Here is a 21,694-nt window from a genome sequence, read left to right on the forward strand (position 1 = left end):
GCCTGGAAGGGGACGAGGAACGCACGGTTTCAGTTAGTTCAGTTTTTCACGTTACATAGGGCGTATCTGACGCCGGCCAAGGTCTTGCAATATTTCGGAGGGGCACACTCTCCATGTCCACGGTGTGGGGGAGAGGGGGCAGATTTTCGCCACATGTTTTGGGCCTGTTCGCAGTTGGGCGACTATTGGGCTGAGGTAGTGGACTGCTTGAATCAGGTTACAGACCGCTCTATTACCCCAGAGATGGGGGCTTGCTTATTGCTATGGTTTCCCCACACCCGTCGTATGAAGGTCACTAGCAAGTTCTATGATCTGGGGTTGATATTGGCCAAGAGAGAATTGACCATGCACTGGAAATCCCGGGGGGGGCCTAGCTTTTTGCGGTGGAGGGCAGCGTTAGTGAGATGGGCGGGGGCAGAGGGTACGCTCCGGGTGCAGTTGGCTCTTAGAAGAGACGATGAGAAAGCGCTAGCGACGGCCAGGGCATGGGAAGCGTTGGTGGTGGAACTCCAGGGGCTGCTATCTGAGGCAGGGGAAGGAGGGAGCACGTCGGATAGGCAAGAGGCGAGGGGGACTGGGGAATGAGATGAGATGGGAATGAGGGATGTCCCTGGACACATACCAGAGGCCTGGACAAGAGGGAAGATCTGCTTGCACAGAGAGGGATTGAGCGTCCGTACATGATTTCCTTGGAAGGGGGGGCACATCGGGGGTGAGGTAGGGGACAGGGGCACACTGACATGGGGGCGGGGAGGGGTGGGAACGAGTTGGGGTTAGGAGGGACGGTACTCCATTGGGACACGGGGACTCGTTGTGTAATGAGCAGTAATTGTTGATTTGGAAAATAATAAAAATGTTTCAACAAAAAAAAAAAATTGAGCAGACTGATTACAGTTCCTAGGAGTATCCATCAGCAGTAATGATGTTTCTATGTCTATGGGGATCACTGCCTCCATAAAATGCTCAAGTTCTTCCAGTTCTTTGTTGTCAGTTCAATAGCGATAATCATGATTGAAGGTTCAATTAGACCATGAAGTATGTTATACTTTTTGAGTAGAGGTCAAAGCGCTAGGAAGGCTCTATGTTGTCAATTCAGTTTCAAGGAGCAATCAGCTGAGATGTGGATTACATTATCTTTGCGGGTGAAAAGTCGATATACCTTCTCCTTTTCCAGTACCTGAAGTGATTGTTGATGCCATACAAAACAGGCGATAATGGCCCTTGCTGGAAGAGTAATAGTCTAGTTACGTGGCTGTATTCTGAGCGGTTTCTGTAATTCCGGATTTGGTTCAGTAGTTTGGACAGAAATTGTGCCAAAAAGGACTTCATATCATCCCTAAATTTTCAGGAATTCCTTAAAATATCACAAAGTCACAGCTGAAGTGATCTTCCAGTTCTGTGACCTTCCTGTGTAGGTGACATATTTCCTGGCTCCTGTCTGGTACATTATTCACATACTCTTCAAGCTTGGACAGTCTCTTGTAAGATGTGTCTAGTCTGTGATGTAGTGTAGTAACATCTGAACATATAGACTTTACTTCTGAGGTAAATTTTGATATGTTTCAGGAAGTCTCTAGACTAATATCAGTAGGGGGCATCAAAACCAGTGTGGTCAGTCATTTCCTGCCACTGAGCACCTCTGAAAAAAATACCTTTCTGTATACTTGTGTGAATGACATACTTTTTTGGGGTGCTGGTCTGCAGGCTGTGTTTTCAAGGGGTTGACCAACCAGCTCATATAACCAGGCTGTAGATTTTTTCTAGGATGAGGTAGCTTGTGATCAGATCCTACAATCGTAGTTTGTAAACTTGGTGGTCGATGCGGATCACATTGTTGCTGGTGGGTATAGAAAAAGGAGAAAAAAGGAGGAGGCACAACACATCTTCTAAGCCTATAGTGGTTTAGGGAGAGTGATAGAAAGTAGTGGATTCAAGCCAACACATCCCATATCATCAGCCTCTCCAAAGTTTAATCCACAGGGAGCTATGTGTCTCAAGCAATGGTGTCTGTTTAGTGGACCATGACCATACTATACAGGGTGTTTCTCAAATGTTTATTCTCAGTACATTGTTGAGATTCAAGAGAACACTTTCTCTGTGGTAAACTAGTTTGATCACCCAGACTAGAACCAAATAGCTACAAGCCTGATACAGGCCCTATTCCTTTTGCAGATTCATATTTGAAATCACCCCTAGGTACGTATCAAACTATAGGCCCATTTAGCAGGATTTATTCTTCAATATGGGGAACATGGGCAGGATCACACCTATTGACATCTATTTAAGGATAATTAATGTCTGGGAGAAGCTGGAGAGCAAATGCAAATTAGCTCCCAGGAACCTCAGGCAGGGAAAAGGTAAGTTTAAAAAAGTTACTATCCTTCATATTCATAACAAATCTGACTTCATCATTGAATTGGATCTTAATAAGTGTTAAAATAGCGGTTTTATTATTTGGCTAGCTAGTCCCATTCCCCAGATTCAGTTTTTGTATTTTAATCTGTGTTTTCTACATAGGACTGCTAAACCTGCCACAGTAAAAATTGCTTTTGGGTGCTAGTCACTGTAAGGACATGTTAACATTAGAGTTCTATATTTCCTATATTTGAATGCACCTTGCCTTGTGGGATACATGGCCTACATAGGGGTGACTTATTAATATTTAAAAGGGAGCTTCTTATATGTCAAAGGGATTTATTTAGACAGGTCAAATTGTAGTTTTTACACTGCTACTGTCAGGCTGCAATGGAAGGCCTGAAGCCATGTTTGCTGTCCCACTGTAGTGGATGGAACAACAGGTGCTGCAGTCCACTCGTGACATTTAACTTCCAGGCCCTGAGGGCATTTTGTACCATATACTACGGGCTTATAGGCAAGTTAACTATACCAATTCAGCGAATGCCAATTCGACCCTGTTTAACATGGGAACACACGCATTTTACTACTAATTAGCAGGAATAAAGTGCACAGAGTTCTACAGCTAGCAACAAAAACAGGGTTTAATAAGGTGAAAAAACTGGGATGAACATGCAGAAAAGGCAGATTTCCTATATTAGGATCTAGCTCTTCTGCACATAGCAGGGCTCTACTTTCAGCTTCTATGTTCCCTCAGTCTTCCAAGACCAGAACGAGTTGGCCAGGGCCCTCAGTGTTGCAATATGTGGTGGATGGTGGGTGGTTGACTAGAGCACTACTCAAGAGCATCCATACTAATCGACCAGGCCCCACCAACTAATTGTCAGTTTTTGTATTTTAATCTGTGTTTTCTACATAGGACTGCTAAACCTGCCACAGTAAAAATTGCTTTTGGGTGCTAGTCACTGTAAGGACATGTTAACATTAGAGTTCTATATTTCCTATATTTGAATGCACCTTGCCTTGTGGGATACATGGCCTACATAGGGGTGACTTATTAATATTTAAAAGGGAGCTTCTTATATGTCAAAGGGATTTATTTAGACAGGTCAAATTGTAGTTTTTACACTGCTACTGTCAGGCTGCAATGGAAGGCCTGAAGCCATGTTTGCTGTCCCACTGTAGTGGATGGAACAACAGGTGCTGCAGTCCACTCGTGACATTTAACTTCCAGGCCCTGAGGGCATTTTGTACCATATACTACGGGCTTATAGGCAAGTTAACTATACCAATTCAGCGAATGCCAATTCGACCCTGTTTAACATGGGAACACACGCATTTTACTACTAATTAGCAGGAATAAAGTGCACAGAGTTCTACAGCTAGCAACAAAAACAGGGTTTAATAAGGTGAAAAAACTGGGATGAACATGCAGAAAAGGCAGATTTCCTATATTAGGATCTAGCTCTTCTGCACATAGCAGGGCTCTACTTTCAGCTTCTATGTTCCCTCAGTCTTCCAAGACCAGAACGAGTTGGCCAGGGCCCTCAGTGTTGCAATATGTGGTGGATGGTGGGTGGTTGACTAGAGCACTACTCAAGAGCATCCATACTAATCGACCAGGCCCCACCAACTAATTGTAGGTTTTGGGAATTTAAGTCCTTCGATTGTTTGATGAGACACCTGTTTTCACTGGCACTTGCATGGTGCATATTTTCTGCATAGGTTTTATCTAAGTAATAGCCTTCACCACATTGCAATCCTCTTATTTGGCCCCAATGTGTTTTCCTAAATACTAGTGGTACTAATAGTACTATTGACTATCTACGCTCTTAGTGTGTAGCTGTGGAATATGGCAGGGTAAGGGCGTTGAAGATTTTCACCAAGACTTAACAGCAGAGATTTGATTTGAATTAAGAAATTAACACTAAGGGCCTAATTTAGACTTTGGTGGGCTTCCCGTAGACCATCAGGGTGGCAGAGTTCATCTCGTCAACCACCCTCTCTTGACTGCGGACCACCAAATTACAAGACATGGCCGATACTGGGGTGATCTCTGGGCTCCAGAGATGCTGCCCCCGCAGTGGCTTTTCTGAAGTCACTGAAAGTTTGTTGAGCAACCACTATCTTTTCGGCAGCCATGCACCAAACGTTTTTGTTTTTCTTAAACAAACACCCCAAAGTGGCAGTAAGTGGTGGATCCCAGGTAGGAAATCTTCTTAAATATATAGTTATCTTGAGCATTTTTATAGACTACAATTTTCACTGAATAGTCTGGGAAATGTGTGAGCTCATTGTAAACCTTTACTGACTGACCAAAACCACTCCGACCATTACACCCAGCAAACTCCTTTAAATTAACAACCCCTTATTACTAGCATGGTGAAGACAAAAGAGAGTGAGTATTAGTCTTGTGCTTCCTCTAACGGCAAAACACACAAATCATTAACACTGAAACATTCCAAGCTTTTGGCACACAGTACTTCATATACCGATAACACTCTAACACACAACCAAATGCTCAACTCAGTAGGTAAGTCTCTGCTGTTTTTCACCACTTTATCCAATTGAAGATACATCTCTTCAATGTTATGGTGGTGGTTCATGAATGAACATAGATAAGGGAATTGATCATGAGTAGCACAAAACAGAGTGTGTATTAGTTCTAAATGATTGCTTCTGGTAGCTGATGAGCTAAGGGCATGTTCCCGCCTAGCACTCGTGTACTAGCGCACTGTTAACATACTGACCACTATGCTGATGGTGCTAGCACACCAACCATAATGCCTTTATTTCTTATTCCTTTGCAGGTTGCAAGAGGATTGCAGACAAGGGACAGAATGTAGAGCGCCTAGCTGGTAGAAGACACCTGGAAAACAAAAACCTGGAACAGAGGGAGCTGAAAATAATAAAGAGGAGTTAACATGAAGGAACTTGTCGAGGTAAGTGCCCGCTTCACCAACTGCTCTTAAAGTAAAGCAGGCACGGATGTGGCTTGTATAAGCAGCCACTCTCAAGAAGGTGCCTCACCAGGCTTTATTACAACACCACAGCACTTGATTCTGAGATAAATGATAAAACTGCTCAAATCGGTCTGTTGGCAGTTGAAATATCTGAAGCCAACTCAGTCTTGGTCCACACAGGGAGGCTACAGCAGACCACACCAGCTCCCTTTGTATGCTTGTGCATAGCCATGAGTGCATGCTTGCTGGACATCTCTGTAGCATGCCCCCCATTTCACCTGTTTTCTTATGGGGTTTTCCTTACAGGCAGTGCTTTTTATCGCAGATAAAATACCAATTTCGGAAAAAGGATTTTAAGCATCCCTACATCTTAGGTGCCAGGTATTCTTTCCTGGAACTTGCTTTGATATGCAGGGCCAGCAGCTATTTCACAACTGTTATAAGCAAGCTGGACACATGCCAAAACCTGATGGTCGCTAGCTTTCCTAGTGGGTTAACCCATCAACCTTTGCAGAAGGGATGACATTTGTTTACCTTGTCCCTACCTCAAACAATAACCCAGCCATGAGGGTTTCGGTGGTGGGTGAGGGATACATTTTAAAAATTCCAATGGTTTTTTTTTGGGAAATCACGTTTTGGATGAGTAGATGCAAGTCTCCCCCAGTCACTTTCCTGGCATTAAAGCCTAACCAGATTTCAAAGAATGTATGCTCCCCACTTGGTGCTACAAGGGTCCGCTGAGGTCAGACTGTGCTCCAGCCCTCTGTTTCTGATCCGGCAATTGTTTCACCAGGTCTGCATTGCGTCCTCTGAAACGGAGTCTGCTGTTTCTGGGCCCAAAACTGTTGGTTATGGATTTTGCAGACCTAATACGACTGGCCAAGGACAGTGGGCCACTTATAATAGTGAGTAGTGGAATTCAGCTGGGAGTTATGGCCCTGGGTGGACTGCTGCCCCTCATAATAAGTGCCTATTTATCTCTAGGTGATGTTTACGATAAAGCCAATCGATGAATAAACACATTAGTAGGGATCTGGCTAGAGTTAAGGAAGATGCCGCCCTAATACTGTCAGGCAGTTTATTCTACATATCAGCACCTAAAATGGGTAGGCTGTGGCCACCAAATGATGTGAATTGATTTGAGTGCAGAAATTATATGTAGACTGGAGCTGCTTGAGCATGGATTATTTTTCTTAACTTTCTTCCACATATATAGAAGCTAGCTGATTCAGAATTTTGAAGATGCACAGGCTTCTGAATTTTACCCTAGCTCCTACAGAGAGCTGATGCAGAGATCTTCCTGCTAAGGAATCATTGAGTCCTCTGTGGAGACTAGCTGCCATATAAGCCTCTACATTCCGAGCTTTTTGCGAGGTGGAAATAGATTTTTCTCATTCAAAGACATTAGCTTCTAGTTTTGTTTGAATGACAGTTAACAGCAGAATGGAAAGAACCACATCAGTCAACATGTGTATAAAAAAGAATTGGAGTATGATGTTACCCACAGCTGGCTGTATGACAGAATATGGATGACATAAATATTGTGGGACACAAATATTGCAGGGCCAAAATAGTGAGGACCTAAATATTGAGACGGTAAGTGCAAATAGCTAAGTATACATTTACTACTCTTATCTCCACATCTATGTCCATGGCGATAAATATACAGACACACAGCAAAGGTACTGGATCTTCAGGGGGTTTAGAACGGAAACGGAAAAGTTCATAGGAAGCTGATGTTTCACAATATCCCATAATTCAGTTCAGGTAAGTGGAATTGGGTTCTGCTACCAACCATGAGTTAATATTGATAATCAGGCAAACAAGTATGCAAAGTTTCTAATCTGTGTATGAAGTTCAGAAATACCGGCTTGAATACACTGTTTTAGCAATCCAACAGGACTTAAAGCGCAAACAGCTCAGCATTCCAAAAAAAGACTTCAGTTTAGAAAGTCCTAAAAGCAAGAAGAAGACTGTTAGAAATGGGATAAATTGGGAAAATTCCAGGGTATTCCCCTTGACGGACTGTACCCAGGAGATTGAAATGGGGTACCCACTCTCAAGGTCCACGTACCCCGTGAAGTACCTTGTGGTCTGGATACATAGAGATCCAGAGACTGTGTTAAGTATGAATTATGGTTGCACTATCACTAAAATAACAGATCAGATATCTCGATGGACAAGTTTACTGTTATCATTGGCAGACAGAATCGCTGTGGTTAAGATGACTATCCTACCTAAATTACTTTATTTATTTGTGAATATCCCAATAAAATTGAATGTCACACTCTTTAAAACATTGCAGTCCTGCCTGCTGGCGTGGGCTGGTAAATAGCCTAGACGTAGATGGAGCACTTTGAGCCTGGAGGATTTGAAGCACTTGATTTAAGGCTGTATCACCTATGCGCACAGGCGCAATTTGCGTACTATTGGTATTTTCCTCTGAAGTCTTTACCGCATCTAGAGGTGGAGGCAGATGCCGTGCACCCTGTACCGTTGACTGCTAGGATATTACATTGCCGTGAGGGTAGCTCCAGAAAGGAGATTAGCTCAGTTAGCTGCACTGCCTGGGCATGGTTCACCCTCACCACACGTGGGGGACGGGACTACATATATGCACCAGACATGCCCATCGCTACGCACCCAGGCAATTCGGCGGTGCAGGAACGTGGAGCTTTCAATGTTTTTCACATTGCTGGTATCACTAAACCTGGTGAAATGTAAAAGAATAGGGTATTCCTCTCTTTTCAGTCAGTACAAACATACAAAGCAATGCATGGTTTTACTTACACCAGACTTTGCTTTGCAGGGCGTTCATTATACCCTGACTTCCCTCAGGAGCTGCGGGTGTTTAGGGAGTTGCAAGTAGTTCTAGCAGGGGGGAAAGCTGAGTACTAATCACGAGGTTGTACAGGGGCTCCCAACGGGAAAATGATTGGTTAGATTACCCCTCGTTTGATAAATGGAACAATGCACTTGTGGTGCCTCTGACCCAAGAACACTGGGAGTACTGTTGTAACTTGATTGGGCGTTTGACTGCCAACTGCAATCTCCGCATTATACATTTCAAATATTTGCATCAATTATATTACACGCCTGCTCAACTGTTCAAATTTGGCTTGCGGGGAGAGATGCAAGGTATCCCAGATGTGGGCAGGATAATGCTGATTTTATCCATTTGGCACGGGGGTGTGTTGCTATATTCAATTTTTGGCAGCGGGTGGTAAAAACACTTAGACATTACACATGTTTGTTGGGTCTAATGAAAACGATAAAACTATGTAATCAACGAATTGTGGCTGTGTCTACCTTGTTTGTAAAGCTACCTGTTGCAATGCGCTGGTATACAAAGGCGGTACCTACATTGGGTGGAGTTCGGTCTTCTCATATAGACTGATTACCTATTCCTTGGAAGAATGTGAAAACAGTGTCTGAACAGAGAGAATTATTCTAATGATGTATGGTATTAGAGAGACAATTGTTGATGGTTGAACTTACTAAATCTGAGCTACCTTGAAGGAGTAGAGAACTTTATTATTAGTTGAACTTTATTGGATCCTATTACATGAAGCAATGAAAGGGAATATTGTTTGCTTTTAAAAAAAAACGCTTGAAATATTCATGATGCTGTGAGAAAGTGGCTCTGTATATACTGTTCCTTAATAGGTACAGGGTGTACAGAGTCCACAGTCCCACAAGGTTTGACAGAGGTTAAAGTTAGATATAACCTTACTCTCTAAAGTGGTAGCTTGGTCGAGCAGTAAGGCAGTATCAGAGGACAGTGTAAAGCATTTGTTGTACACACTCAGTCAGCAAATGGTCTCACACACTCAATAACTGAACTCTAGGCCAATGGTTTATATATAAAAAAATATATGCTTTTTTTATTTTAGAACCAACACTTGGATTTAAAATATACTTTCTCAGAATGCGATGTTTCATATAAATACTTTTGCAATATGCAATTGACTTTTGTAAACAGTTACAAGTGGTTGCAATAGGCAAATCTATTTTAAACACAACAATGCATTGAGCTCAATGGAAAATTCAAGTTATTGATTGCTTTTTAGATTACTTTTGGAATTCCAGGACTGGATCCTAGATTCAGTCCTGGGTCAGTACTCAGAATCAAGTGATGAAAGTCGACTTAATTACTGTAATGATTTTTAAACAATATTTAGCTATTTTAAAAGTTGACACTTAGAAAATATTTCAAAGAAAACAGTCAATGATTCCCTATGGAAGAAAATTCAAGTTGCAGGTACAGTATGTTCTCGTTACTTTTGTAATCCAGTACTGGGTGCCTAGACTCAGTACTGGGACCTTTATCCAAAACAGGCAAGTAATTACGTTTTCAGATATTATACGATTTTTGAAGAATATTGAACGATTGCAGAAATCGACACTTGGAAGAAATTTCACAGAAAAACAGTCAATGATTTCCTATGGAAGAAAATTGAGTTAAGGGTGAGTACAGATGTAAGTATTTTTCAGAGTCAGTGCTGGGCACCAAGATCCAGCACTGGGAGCTCACCTAAGAGCAGGTGAGTAATTTCGTTTTCGTTACTCGGCTGATTTTTGGTGAATATTTTAAGATTTGAAAAGTCCACACTTGGAAGAAATTTCAGGAAAAAGCCAGTCAATGTTACCCTATGAGGAAAATAGAGTTATCGGTTTAAGGTTAAGTACTCCACTGGCAGAGTTGAGGTTCTGGGCATAGACTCAGGGGTCCCCCAGGGTCAGGTAGGTACAGTTGGTTCACCCTCAGCGACTCTAGGGCGGCCGGGTGCAGAGAGAATTAGGCCCAATGTTATCCTATGAGGGATAGGGGGGCCTTGGTTGGTGGCTGCTGACTGGCAAGCCACGCGGCTGTGGGAGCTGGGCTCCTGGTCACTTACTCAGGGCAAGTGGGGAAGTAGGTAGGTGTAGAGTTTTCACTGCCAGGGCCACTCGGGCGGCTGGGTGCAGAGTGCTTTTGAGCCTTCGGGCGCTCAATTGATTTCAATGGGAAATCTCCGGTTTAGAAAAAGACTGCAAGCTCGGGGACGAGGACTCTTCAGGTGCCACCAAGACTTCGAGAGGTAAGTTGGGTAGTTGGAGGATAGGTAGGTACCCCGGGATTGGGCACAGGGGGCCGCGGGGCGCCGCGTGTAGGGGTGCCTTTTGGTGTCAGGAAATCTTACCCTCTGTTGATCGCGGTAGGGGGGGCACCTTGTTCTGAGGCTGCAGGCTTCTTCAGGAGTGTCGAGGGAGGTCCTTGTGTGCCGGACTCGGAGTCACAGTCGCCGTGGAGCCGTCCTCGGGGTCTTTGTTCACTCCGGCACTGGCCAGGCTTGGCTGGTGCAGAGTGTGCTGGGTTCGCGGTTCCGGGCTGCTGCCAGGGATTAGAGGTAGGTTTTGAGTAGAGCCTCTACTCATGGGAGTCCCAGGGGCTTAGAGCCAAAAGGTAGCCAGGTCCTCCGGGGTTGGTGAGGTTGCTGGCCACAAGAGATGCCAGGTTGGAGCAGGAGCAGGTTCGAGGGTCGACAGGCCGGTAGGGCTGGGGCCAAAGCAGTTGGTGTCTTCCTCTTTTTAGCAGCTGCAGGGCAGGTCTTCTTTCTTCTTGCTCTTCTTTGTAGTTTTGAATCTGGAATCTGGGGAAGGAAGGTTCAGGGTGCCCCTAAATACTAGATTTAGGGGCGTTACAGGTAGGTGAAGGGCAGGGACCAATGGGTCCCTGTCCTGGGGTGGGTACACCCCCTATCCTGCCTCTCTCCTGTGGGAGGGGGGCAGTAGCCTAGTACTTATAGGGTAGGGCTCCCCATCTTCAAGATGGCGAGAGCCCAGAGATGTGCTTCACCTCGCCTCCCCCACCTGAGGGGTGGGGTTGGCAGGCTGGCACATCCCCTGTCCTTATTTGGGGTTTCCGGCCAAAGCTTCCCACCAGAGTGGGGGGTTGCAGTGGTCTGGGGAAGCTCACAGAGGCGGCATGCCTTTGAAGCTTCCCCCTGCCCATCCTGGGGGAGGAGATTTAGCACCTCGCCCAGGATATGCATTGTTGCAGGCCCAGGAAGAGCAGGGGCTTTCCTACCCAGGGGTCCAGCAACATGTCTGCTGGGTGGTAGCCTAGGCAGCCTCAGAGCAGACGTGGATTGTAGGTTAGGTTCAAGGGGGCACCTCTAAGATGCCCTCTGGGGTCCTGGGTACATTAAATCCCACACTGGCATCAGTGTGGGTTTAATGTGCTGAGAAGTTTGATACCAAACTTCTCAGCCTTTAGTGTTGCCATTATGGTGCTGTGGAGCTTGTGTTTGACGAGCTCTCAGCACCATGTACTCTTAAATGGCAGCACTGCACTTACAGTGCTCAGGAATGGACCTGGGCACTGTAGGGGCACAGGGCTCCTGCTCCTGTGCCCACACCATTGGCATAAGGCACCCAGCTAGAGGGGTGGCTGATGGATGCCATGGCAGTGTAGGTGATGGGCATGGAACACAGGGATGTGTGTCATGTCGACTTTGTTTTTGTCTTGCACCCAAACACTCAGCCTGCAAAGGCAGTGTGTGTGTGTAAGGGTACAGGGCCTCTAAGGGTGGCACAAGGAGTGCTGCAGCCCTTAGAGGCCTTCCCTGGTCACAAGGCCCTGGGTACCTAGGGTACCATTTACCAGGGGCTGACATGTGGCCAGAGTTTGCCAATTTGTGTTTGGTTTGTTTTAGGGAAGGAACATAGGCCCTGGGCACCTGATTGGCAGGAGTCCAGGGCACACTCAGTCAAAGTACATTCAGCAATTCAGCAAAAAGTGGGGGAAAACCATGCAAGAAAGATGGCACTTTCTCACAGATGCACATAATGTATTTAAGGTAGCAATGAAGTTTAGGCAAGAAACTATTTTGTTTTGAATGTCACTTTTATTATTTGATGCTCTTTTATTGCATTACAGTTTGCCAAAGGCTATCTTGAATATATCACAGCAGGAGAGAGTGTATACTGACAGTTAGAAAAAAAATTCCTTTATTGAGAGAGTGAGTTTATGCTCATGGTTATATAAGATTGATTACAAAAATCTTATTGATGTTCCAGTATTCCACTTCTTGTCAGGAGTTCAAGCGTTAGGTACGTACTCATAATTATGGTCACAAATAAAACGGGAATGTTTGATCATGGGGATGGACTGCTAATCCTTTCACATGAAAAAGGAGGATCAGTTATTCAAAGAAAATATGTTTTTCATTTACACTTCCTCAACTCAATACATTCTTTATACAGCTGTTCTGCATTAATCATTTACTCATTCTTTATTCTGGATGCATTTTATATATAAATTCATACTAACTTAAGCTCGATTCCATACTGAAACATGAAAGGTTACGTTATCTTTATCTATCATGGCCTATGTAATCTCCCAATATCTTCTAAGATGTGAACGAGATTTGAACTTTGGCGGCCTTTTGCAGTGTAGGTAGAGATGCTAGTAGCGAATACAATTTTTTCCTGTTAATTTTAGTTTGCTCTTTCTGAAATAAAGCCTTTATTAGAACTCTTTGCTGTTCGCTCAAAATCCTGTCATACAGTTTTTGCAGTATATTCTAGTCGGTATGTCTGAACTTTTTACATTAGGATTACATACTTTGCATGTTTATTTGCCTACTTTTCATTACAAAGTCATGGGTGATAGTAGAGTCTCTTTCTACTTACCTGAATTGACTTATATGATATTGTGAAGCACAGGTTTCCCTGAACGGCATTTCCATGCTCTGAACGCCAGAAGATCCTATATGATATCCTTTGCTGTGTCTGAGTATCTGATTTATGTACACACATTTAGTAATCATTTTGCTCTCACATATTTATTTATTTCCAGGTTATGTTAGGTGCCTTTTAACACAGAGAACACTATCTTCAGAGAAAGACAGTTAATGGAGAGGTATAACTCTGATAGTTTATTATCTTGAAGACTTCTTATAGTACTATATTTGATTTTGAATATTGTGATTTATGTTTTAGAGGCAGTGATTGCTAAACCGCAGGCAACATCCTCAATTAATCCAAACAGAAATGTGTCATCTCAGCTTTTATTTCTTGTCCTAATCCCCTTTCCCCCAGTGAGCTTAGGTGATCATACTACTGAAAGTCTAAAGGCCCGGGTGGGCAAGACAGAAAAGCTTCTGACTCCTGACATTCCTGCAAACTTGGGGACCCATTAGGATAGCGGGCGGATCGCCCCCGCCGGGCCAGCTGTAGTCACCGCTGGCCCGGCGGGGGCGATCCGCTCGCCCACCACACTTCAAAGACCCCCCACCATATTAGGATGGCTGGGGGGTCCACGGCGGACGGATAGACCGTCTGCTGCTTTTCAGTCGGTCGACTCGTCGACCGGGCGGAAAACATGCATAATATGCACCGCCATCCCTATTATGATGATAGCGGAAAGCAACCAAATGCATGCGGTGTTCGCTGTTGGGGTCCCATAGCGGGCCCCCAGGGTGTTCTGGGGTGGGGGGTGCACATGGGAGTACCTATGGTACCCCCCTGCATTGGCAAGAACAAAGTGGCAGGCAGCACGCAGTGCCTGTCACCGTGTGCATGTCAATGCACAACGCGCATTCCCAGCATTGTGGCGGGCGGTGCTGTGAGGTCCGCCCACCACAATGATGGGAATGGGGGATGCCACGGTGGCGGTGGCATCCTAATTGCAGGTGCGGGACTGCCGCACCCCTGACGGATGGTCCCGCATTCCGTTACGTTCCCATCAAAGAAGAGATTGGGAGATTACATAGACCCCAAGGTGAGGAATGACAGAAAGGGAAGTCCACATTTTTTGTATGCCTGAGTGTCATGGATTCAAATGCTTCATCCTTTGTTGCGATAGAAGGCCCCATACGTATGCAAAAATCGACGTGACCGAGGATAGAAACAAAAATCAATTGTTTCAACAATAATTCGAAGAAGTTACACAAGATTAGTAGGATTACAAGTGATTAAAATACCTAAGACTAAGGCGAGCGTAGTCCCGCTAATCTCTCCACGTCACAATTCGGTCATCAAGCCTCCATGCAGTGCTACCGACAACCATGACTGGTAAAGAGTCAGAATATCGAGTTGGAAATGTCGACTTGCACTAATATGGAGTGCAAAATATCGAGATACATAAATATCGACTGCAATTTAAGGTAAGAAATATCGTTTTCTAAAATATCAAAGTCATTAATATCGCATGCAAAACTACAGTTGTAAAAAATATCATTTTTTTAGTTAGTGATGTATTTTAGTATGTATTTTAAATGTATGTGCTTTATTTTTTTGTCTAAGTATTGCATTTGTTTTTTAATATGTGTTACATTTTCATAAGGTATTAATTTTATTTTAATTAAATTTCGCGTTTTAGTTCTGTAGCGGGTTGTGGGTTTATAGGGGAATAGGGTGATAAGTAATTTAAATATAATAAATTGAATATTTATTTACATTTATTTATTTTGTATTTTATAGTGTTAATTGTAGGAATTAATTTATAATTAATTAATTAATAACTGGCTGTTAATTTTTATTGATTAATTCATTGGTAAATATGTTAATTGTGTCATTTTTTTAGGAGCGGGTTGCGGGTTTATAGGGGAATAGGGTGTAAAGTAATTTAATTATAATTAATTTATTAATATTTTTTATTGATTAATATTTATTTATTATATATTTTATCTTTTTAACTGTGGGAATTAATGTATTAATTATTTATTAGTTGGTTAGTTATTAATTAATTGGTAATTATGTTATTTGTGTTATTTGTTTAGAAACAGGTTTTGGGTTGATAGGGGAGTAGGGTGGGAATTTAATTTTAATACATGTATTAATAATTTTAATATAATATTTAAGTAATTTATTTTATAGTGTTAATTGTGTGAATTAATTTATTATTAATTATTTATATTTTGCTTGTTAATTGTTATTGATTCATTAATTGTTAATTAATTATGTTGTGTCATGTTTTACGAAATTGGTGGTGGCATTTATGGAGCAATATGGTGAGGAGGTAATTTATTTATCATTAATTAATTATTTGTTAATTAATGCTAATTAATTAATTGAAATTTAAATATGCCAATTGTGTAATAATTTTGATGTGTGAGTTTGAGGTTTATAGTGGTAAATGGTTGGAAGTAATTTGTTTTAAATTAATTCATGATTTGTTGTTAATTGATATTAATTTATTAATGTAAAATTAGTTATGGAAATTGTGTAAATATTTTTAGGAATGTGTTTTGGTGTTTATTGGGGTAGAGGGTGGAAAGTAATTTAGTTTAAATGAATTATACTTTACTTGATCATTAATATTCATTTATTAATTGATAAATATTTTAGGTAATTGTTTCGTTTTTATTTTGTTAGGGGATTTAGGTTCAATAGCTGTAACGTTGGTTTGTACATTAATTTTTACATTTTTAAATGTGTATTATAATTATTAAATTTGTTTAATTGATAATTAATTGTGTTAATTATTGAGGTACACTTTGGTGCCGATTCCGATCCGTTAAAAAAAATTACCGTCCAACTCGTATTCGTATTTTTTTACGTACGAATCGTATAATTACAGTACCAAGGGCGAAGTACGACTCGTACGTGAAAAATACATACGAATGGCGTCGGGAAAATGGTCCGAGAGGGAGCCGTAAATATTTACGTCCGAATAGCGTCGGGAAAAGTGTCCGATAGGGAGCCGGACATTTTTACGTGCAAATCGCAAAACAGAAGTCCAAGCACGCAAGTACGATCCGTACCGCCCGTCCGAATACACAACTGCATGTAAAAGGCCCCGTACGGAGCGAACGCTGTAGCACACATGTACATGGGTAAACTTGTGCCCGAATACGAGTCGTACAGCCCCCCTCACCCCGCACATGTCAGCATCGTACCCCCGTATGTCAGCACTGTACCCCAACACCGTAGCACAGCCCCGCACCTGTACGGGCCACACCCCAGGACCGTACCCCAGCCCCCCACCTGCACGCGCCGCACCCCAGGGCCCTCTCCCAGCCCCGCACCTGTACGCACCGTACCCCAACACCGTAGCCCAGCCCTGTACCTGTACGCACCGTACCCCAACACCGTAGCACAGCCCGCACCTGTACGTGCCACACCCCAACACCGTAGCACAGCTCTGCACCTGTACGCACCGTACCCCAACACCTCACCCCAGCCCCGTACCTGTACGCACCGTACCCCAACACCGTAGCACAGCTCCGCACCTGTACGCACCGTACCCCAACACCTCACCCCAGCCCCGTACCTGTACGCACCGTACCCCAACACCGTAGCACAGCCCGCACCTGTACCGCACCCCAACACCGTAGCACAGCCCGCACCTGTACGCGCCGCACACCAACACCGTAGCACAGCTCCGCACCTGTACGCACCGTACCCCAACACCTCACCCCAGCCCCGTACCTGTACGCACCGTACCCCAACACCGTAGCACAGCTCCGCACCTGTACGCACCGTACCCCAACACCTCACCCCAGCCCCGTACCTGTACGCACCATACCCCAACACCGTAGCACAGCCCGCACCTGTACCGCACCCCAACACCCTAGCACAGCCCGCACCTGTACGCGCCGCACCACAACACCGTAGCACAGCCCCGCACCTGTACGCACCGTACTCCAACACCGAATCCGCAGCACCCTCACCCAGCATTGCGTAGGTACGGACCGTATCTCTATGGCGTACGCCTACGCCAACACTACACTCGTGCTTCGGGCCGTACCCGCGTGTGTAGGGCCAGTAGCATTATGGTAGTGTAGGTGTAGGCGTACGCCATAGAGATACGGGCCGTACACGCGTATGTACAGACCGTAGCACTATGGCGTACGCCTACGCCAACACTACCATAGAGATATGGGCCCTACACACGCGGGTACGGACCGTATCACTGGAGTAGTGATGCCCTAGGGGTACGTGTGGAACGCACCGTACCTGTGTGTGGATAGTGCAATTACATAGGGGACACATGAGGGACAAGTATAAGTGCCTAAATGCATGCTGGTTGTCATGGAGACCGAGTTTCCAGTTCAAAATTTTGCATCAGGTGGCCAGCAAAAGTCGGTTGACGACAATATACTATGTTGCAAAGTGGTTGTTGACTTGACATCATGCTCAAATTTTGAACCATGCAAAGGCCCTCACTGGGGTAGGTTTAAAGGGATTGGAGGAAACGTAGGATGCAAATGAGATTGACCAATCACTCTGTACTCCTGTAAATGAAACAGCCCAGCAAAGGAGACAAAAGGTAGCCAGGACCCATGAGAGAGCACTTGCCTGCACAACCTTTCATTCCACACCACTGCTGCTGCTCGTGATTCCTCTGGCACCATGTCCAGGTCTGTGGAGAGGGCCCAGACATTCACCCAGGAGGAGAATGAGGCGTTGCTGGACATCATCCTCCTACAGTACCCCAGCCTGTATGGGAGACCAGGGGAGCAGGTGAGTGCTGACTCCACTAGCTGTGACTGTGCCCCTTTTTTGTGTCTGTCACTTCTGGCATTGTGTCCAGGTGTGACAGACATGCAATGTTGTTCATGGTGGGTCCCGGGGGGGGGGGGAATGCCTTATGTCTCCCATGCAGAGCCTGATGTGGTTCATATCTGCACTCCTCACTTGCATTGTGCTTACTGTGACAATCACTGCATGGTGCATGCCACATTCAGCCTGGCTAATCCTTTTGGGAATGTTGTTTCTATAGTCCTGATGTGATTCTGTGGTCCCCCCAGTTTGACAGGTGACTGTACCCACAGATGTGTGTGAGTTGAGTGTACCTGTGGTGATAGTGTCCAAATGATGTGTACGGCCCCTGGACATTGGTGTGTGTGTCCCCTGTCATGTGGGTGAGTGTCTAGGTGGAGTGTTGCACCCCAGCTGCATGGAGGATGCATATGCCCTACCCATCTGATGTGAGCAGGGAGCCGTGTTGTGTGTCTGACGTGCTGAGCTAGCCCCACACCTGTGACTCCCCCCAGTCAAGTGGCACATGTTCAGAGTGATGTTTGTACCCGCAGTTGCCAATGGCAGGCGATTGTCCTGTGCCTGTGTGTGTCTGTGTACTCTGCTGAGGTTGCGTCAGTGGCCTGGGGCATGTGACTGCTTTGAGGTGCTGTCCATAATCCTGGTGTTGCTTGTGATTCACAGTGTGAGCCATGATCATTGATTCTGTCGCACCCCTCATGCCACCTGTGTACTTTAAAAGCCACGTAGTGCATTTGGCCTTCCCCAGAGGATAATGTCCCTATGACAAAGGTGCAATGAGTTGGCTGCATACTATGCCCTGTTCAAACAAGCCTAATTGTTCTAATGTGTGTCTCTGTGACATGGAGCAGGTGTATTGATGTTGTCTCACTTTGTCATCCTCACAGGTAGCCGCCTACGCCAAGGGGGAGATATGGAAGCGGGCCGTCAGGGCCGTGAGGTCGGTGGAGGGTCGCAGTCGGCGCCTGGCCCAGGTGAGGAAATGCTGGCAGGACATCCGGTGCTGGACCAGGAGGATCGCCCGGGTCCTGCTGGGGGACTCACCTCCACGCAAACACGGCGGGCGCTGGCGTCTGACCCACCAAATGAAGCGTGTCCTGGCGGTGGTCTTCCCAGACTCGGATAGGCGGTTACAGGAGAAGCAGCAGCAGGAAGGGGGTAGGTACATGTGTGTTTGTTGTATCACCAGCTTTTGGAAGTGCTCAGTCGCCTGGATACACTGCCAGGGTTTATATGTGCAGTGCATATCCTGTTCCCCAAAGTCAACCGGTCCTGTTCGTCCTCCCTTCCCCTCCTTGACATGTGTTCCCTGGTCTGTGTGTAGTAATCTAGGCTGGCAGTTAATCCAAGTGCCCAATGCTTGCAGCATCATGTGTGGGGGTGGTCTGTGACATGTGTTGGGACCTTGCCTGTGCCCTGTCCAGTTCAGTCATTTGGGGGTCCATGATTGTTGGCACTGATGCAGAGTCTCAACATAGGGGTGTGAGGCTTAAAATGAACTGCCTTGCAGCACGCATGACCGATGTTGTTGCCTCAGACATGATGTGCATGAGGGGGAGATATGTATAGTGCGGGGACGGTTGCTCCTGTTGCAGTCAGATCTATCCAGGACCGTAGAGCAGTGTGGCCACTACAGTCCCCTGAGACACCTTTTCCTAGGAATCATGTGTGTCATCCAACACTGTGGACATTCTCAGTGTCTTCAGCATAGGCTGGCCTCTGTGGCATTGTACCCTGGCCTCATTTGTATTTACACAAAGTGTGCTACATGTGTCCACTGTACAGGGTGACCCATTGTGGCTTGTGCATCCTCACACTGGCCAGTGCCTGTGTGTCTGTGTACAACTATCTGATGATGGCTGTTTGTCAATAATATGTGTGGTCAGCCCCACGAGGGGTAGTTAGAGTGCTATTCGGATTTTATGGAGCCCATTTTTGTGGTCCCTGATTAAGAGGTCAAAGTCCTTCCTCTGTCTCAATCACATTGTCTCAGGTAGGGGGGGGGGGGGTTTGTGCGGGCAAGGCCTACATGTCCAAAGCTTATGTCTCCTTGCCAGGTCTGGCCTGTGTGTGATGATAGTCTGAACAGACACTCAACAAGTATTGACCCAGTCATGTTGTGCAGGGTTTAATGTTTGTGCTTTGCAGCATGTGTCAAAAGTTAAAAGACATGGTTCCTGCTCATCCATATTTGGCAACGGTGTGTGGTCCAGATGCTGTGCTCGACTGTCCACAGATACTAGCTTCTCTGTATAATTCGATGTCAAGTTCTTTGCTGTTGTGTCATGCTCTCCATAGTTTCAAAGTGGCATGGTGGGTCAACCAACTGTGTAGTGCAGGGCCTACATATGTGCGTAGTATTGTAGATGTTACTCATGATGCTCTTCATGCTATGCACTGTGACCTATGTAGTTTTGGACTCATGTGTCATATGTATACAGGTGTCTGATTATTTCCTGTCTCTTCACCTTGCCCACAGCATCGTCGGGGGACACCGAGGGAGACACCGGCACGGACGTGGAGGAGGGTGTCAGGCAGCGCACCCGGTAAACGCTGACTATCCACTTTAGGATCGACGCATGGCTAGTTTCCGAGTACCCAGTATCGAACTACACTTCCCGGCTGGCATAGCGCGAGTCACGCAACCCACGTGACCCAGACGCGGTGCGCAGCTCTTGTACAGGCTGAACTTACAGCTTCACGGAGCGAAACAGCAGCCTTACAGGCCAGGGTTGAGAGGTTACAAAGGAACCCATTCGAAGTAGGAATGCCCGCACACCCCGCCCCTGTTCCGGTAGTAGTGGAAATGCCCTCGCAAATTCCGTTAGCCCCTCCCGAACGCTTTCATGGGGACAACAAGAAAGTACAGGTCTTCTTAACACAAGCACTTCTCCATTTCAATTGTAAACCAAAACTGTTCGCTACCAACCAGGCTAGGGTGGCCTTTGTAATCTCCTACTTAGCAGGGGAAGCAGCGCAGTGGGCAGTGCCTTTGGTAAGACGTGATGACCAGATGCTCTACGACTGGGAGGCTTTTAGAGCTGAATTTGAAAAAACATTTGATCGTAGAACAGAGTCCTTTGCAGCAGACAGAGATTTGCTGGAACTCCGACAGGGAAACATGGACCTGGTAGCATATTTAAACACCTTTCGTCGACTGGTGGCCGAGACAGATTGGCCTGAGTCTAAGCAAGCTGCCGTCTTTTATCAGGGGTTGAAAGACGAGCTGAAAGACGTCCTTGCCCAGATCGACCCCCAACCTCAAACATGTACCGCTCTTATTGAACTGACCTTGCGCCTCGACCACCGTCTAAAGGAACGGAAAGGAGACCACAAGAGGAAGGACAGGTACCCCTCACAGCCTGAGCGGGCTCCATCTATGGAACCTACAACGACCAGGCCCGAACCCATGGATATTGGGGCAGTACGAGCATCGCTGACGCTTAGTGAAAAGGATCATAGGCGGAAACAAGGCCTTTGCCTTTACTGTGGCAAGAAAGGGCACTTCCTCCGGGACTGTCCCGTCAGACCGAAGTACGGGCGCTCCAGACCCGGGCAAATGGCGGCGGTAACCACAGACAAGGACTCGGAAAACTACAAGGCTTGACGGAACATGAAGGGGAACCACCAAGCCTATACTCTGTCCCTTCCGTGACCCAAAAATCGTTTATGGACTCCAGACACTTCTTTATCGCATTGGACCTTCGGGTCAACCAAGTCCTCCAACCAATCAAGGCCATGGTGGATTCCGGGGCCACGGGGTGCTTCATGGATCACAAAGAAGCACAAAGGCTGAAGATACGCCTTGTTTCCAAACCGACGCCGGAACGCGTCTACGCTGTGGATGGCAAAGAGTTGGAGTCTGGCCCCATCTACTATGTTAC

The 21,694-nt window shown here is 45.6% G+C and overlaps 1 protein-coding gene across 3 annotated transcripts in view; it reads left to right on the top strand.

Moving 5' to 3' along the window:
• The window catches only part of BAZ2B (bromodomain adjacent to zinc finger domain 2B), a 1,481,286-nt gene that overhangs the window by 73,542 nt on the left and 1,386,050 nt on the right, over positions 1–21,694 (top strand). For all 3 annotated transcript variants that reach the window (XM_085645472.1, XM_085645482.1, XM_085645489.1), the window contains exon 2: positions 5,166–5,297. The gene's annotated coding sequence lies outside the window, so the exon portion shown is untranslated. The remainder of the gene's footprint in view (positions 1–5,165; positions 5,298–21,694) is intronic.

The sequence above is a fragment of the Triturus cristatus genome, chromosome 3_1 (genome assembly GCF_964204655.1).
Source record: "Triturus cristatus chromosome 3_1, aTriCri1.1, whole genome shotgun sequence".
Lineage (NCBI taxonomy): Eukaryota > Metazoa > Chordata > Amphibia > Caudata > Salamandridae > Triturus > Triturus cristatus.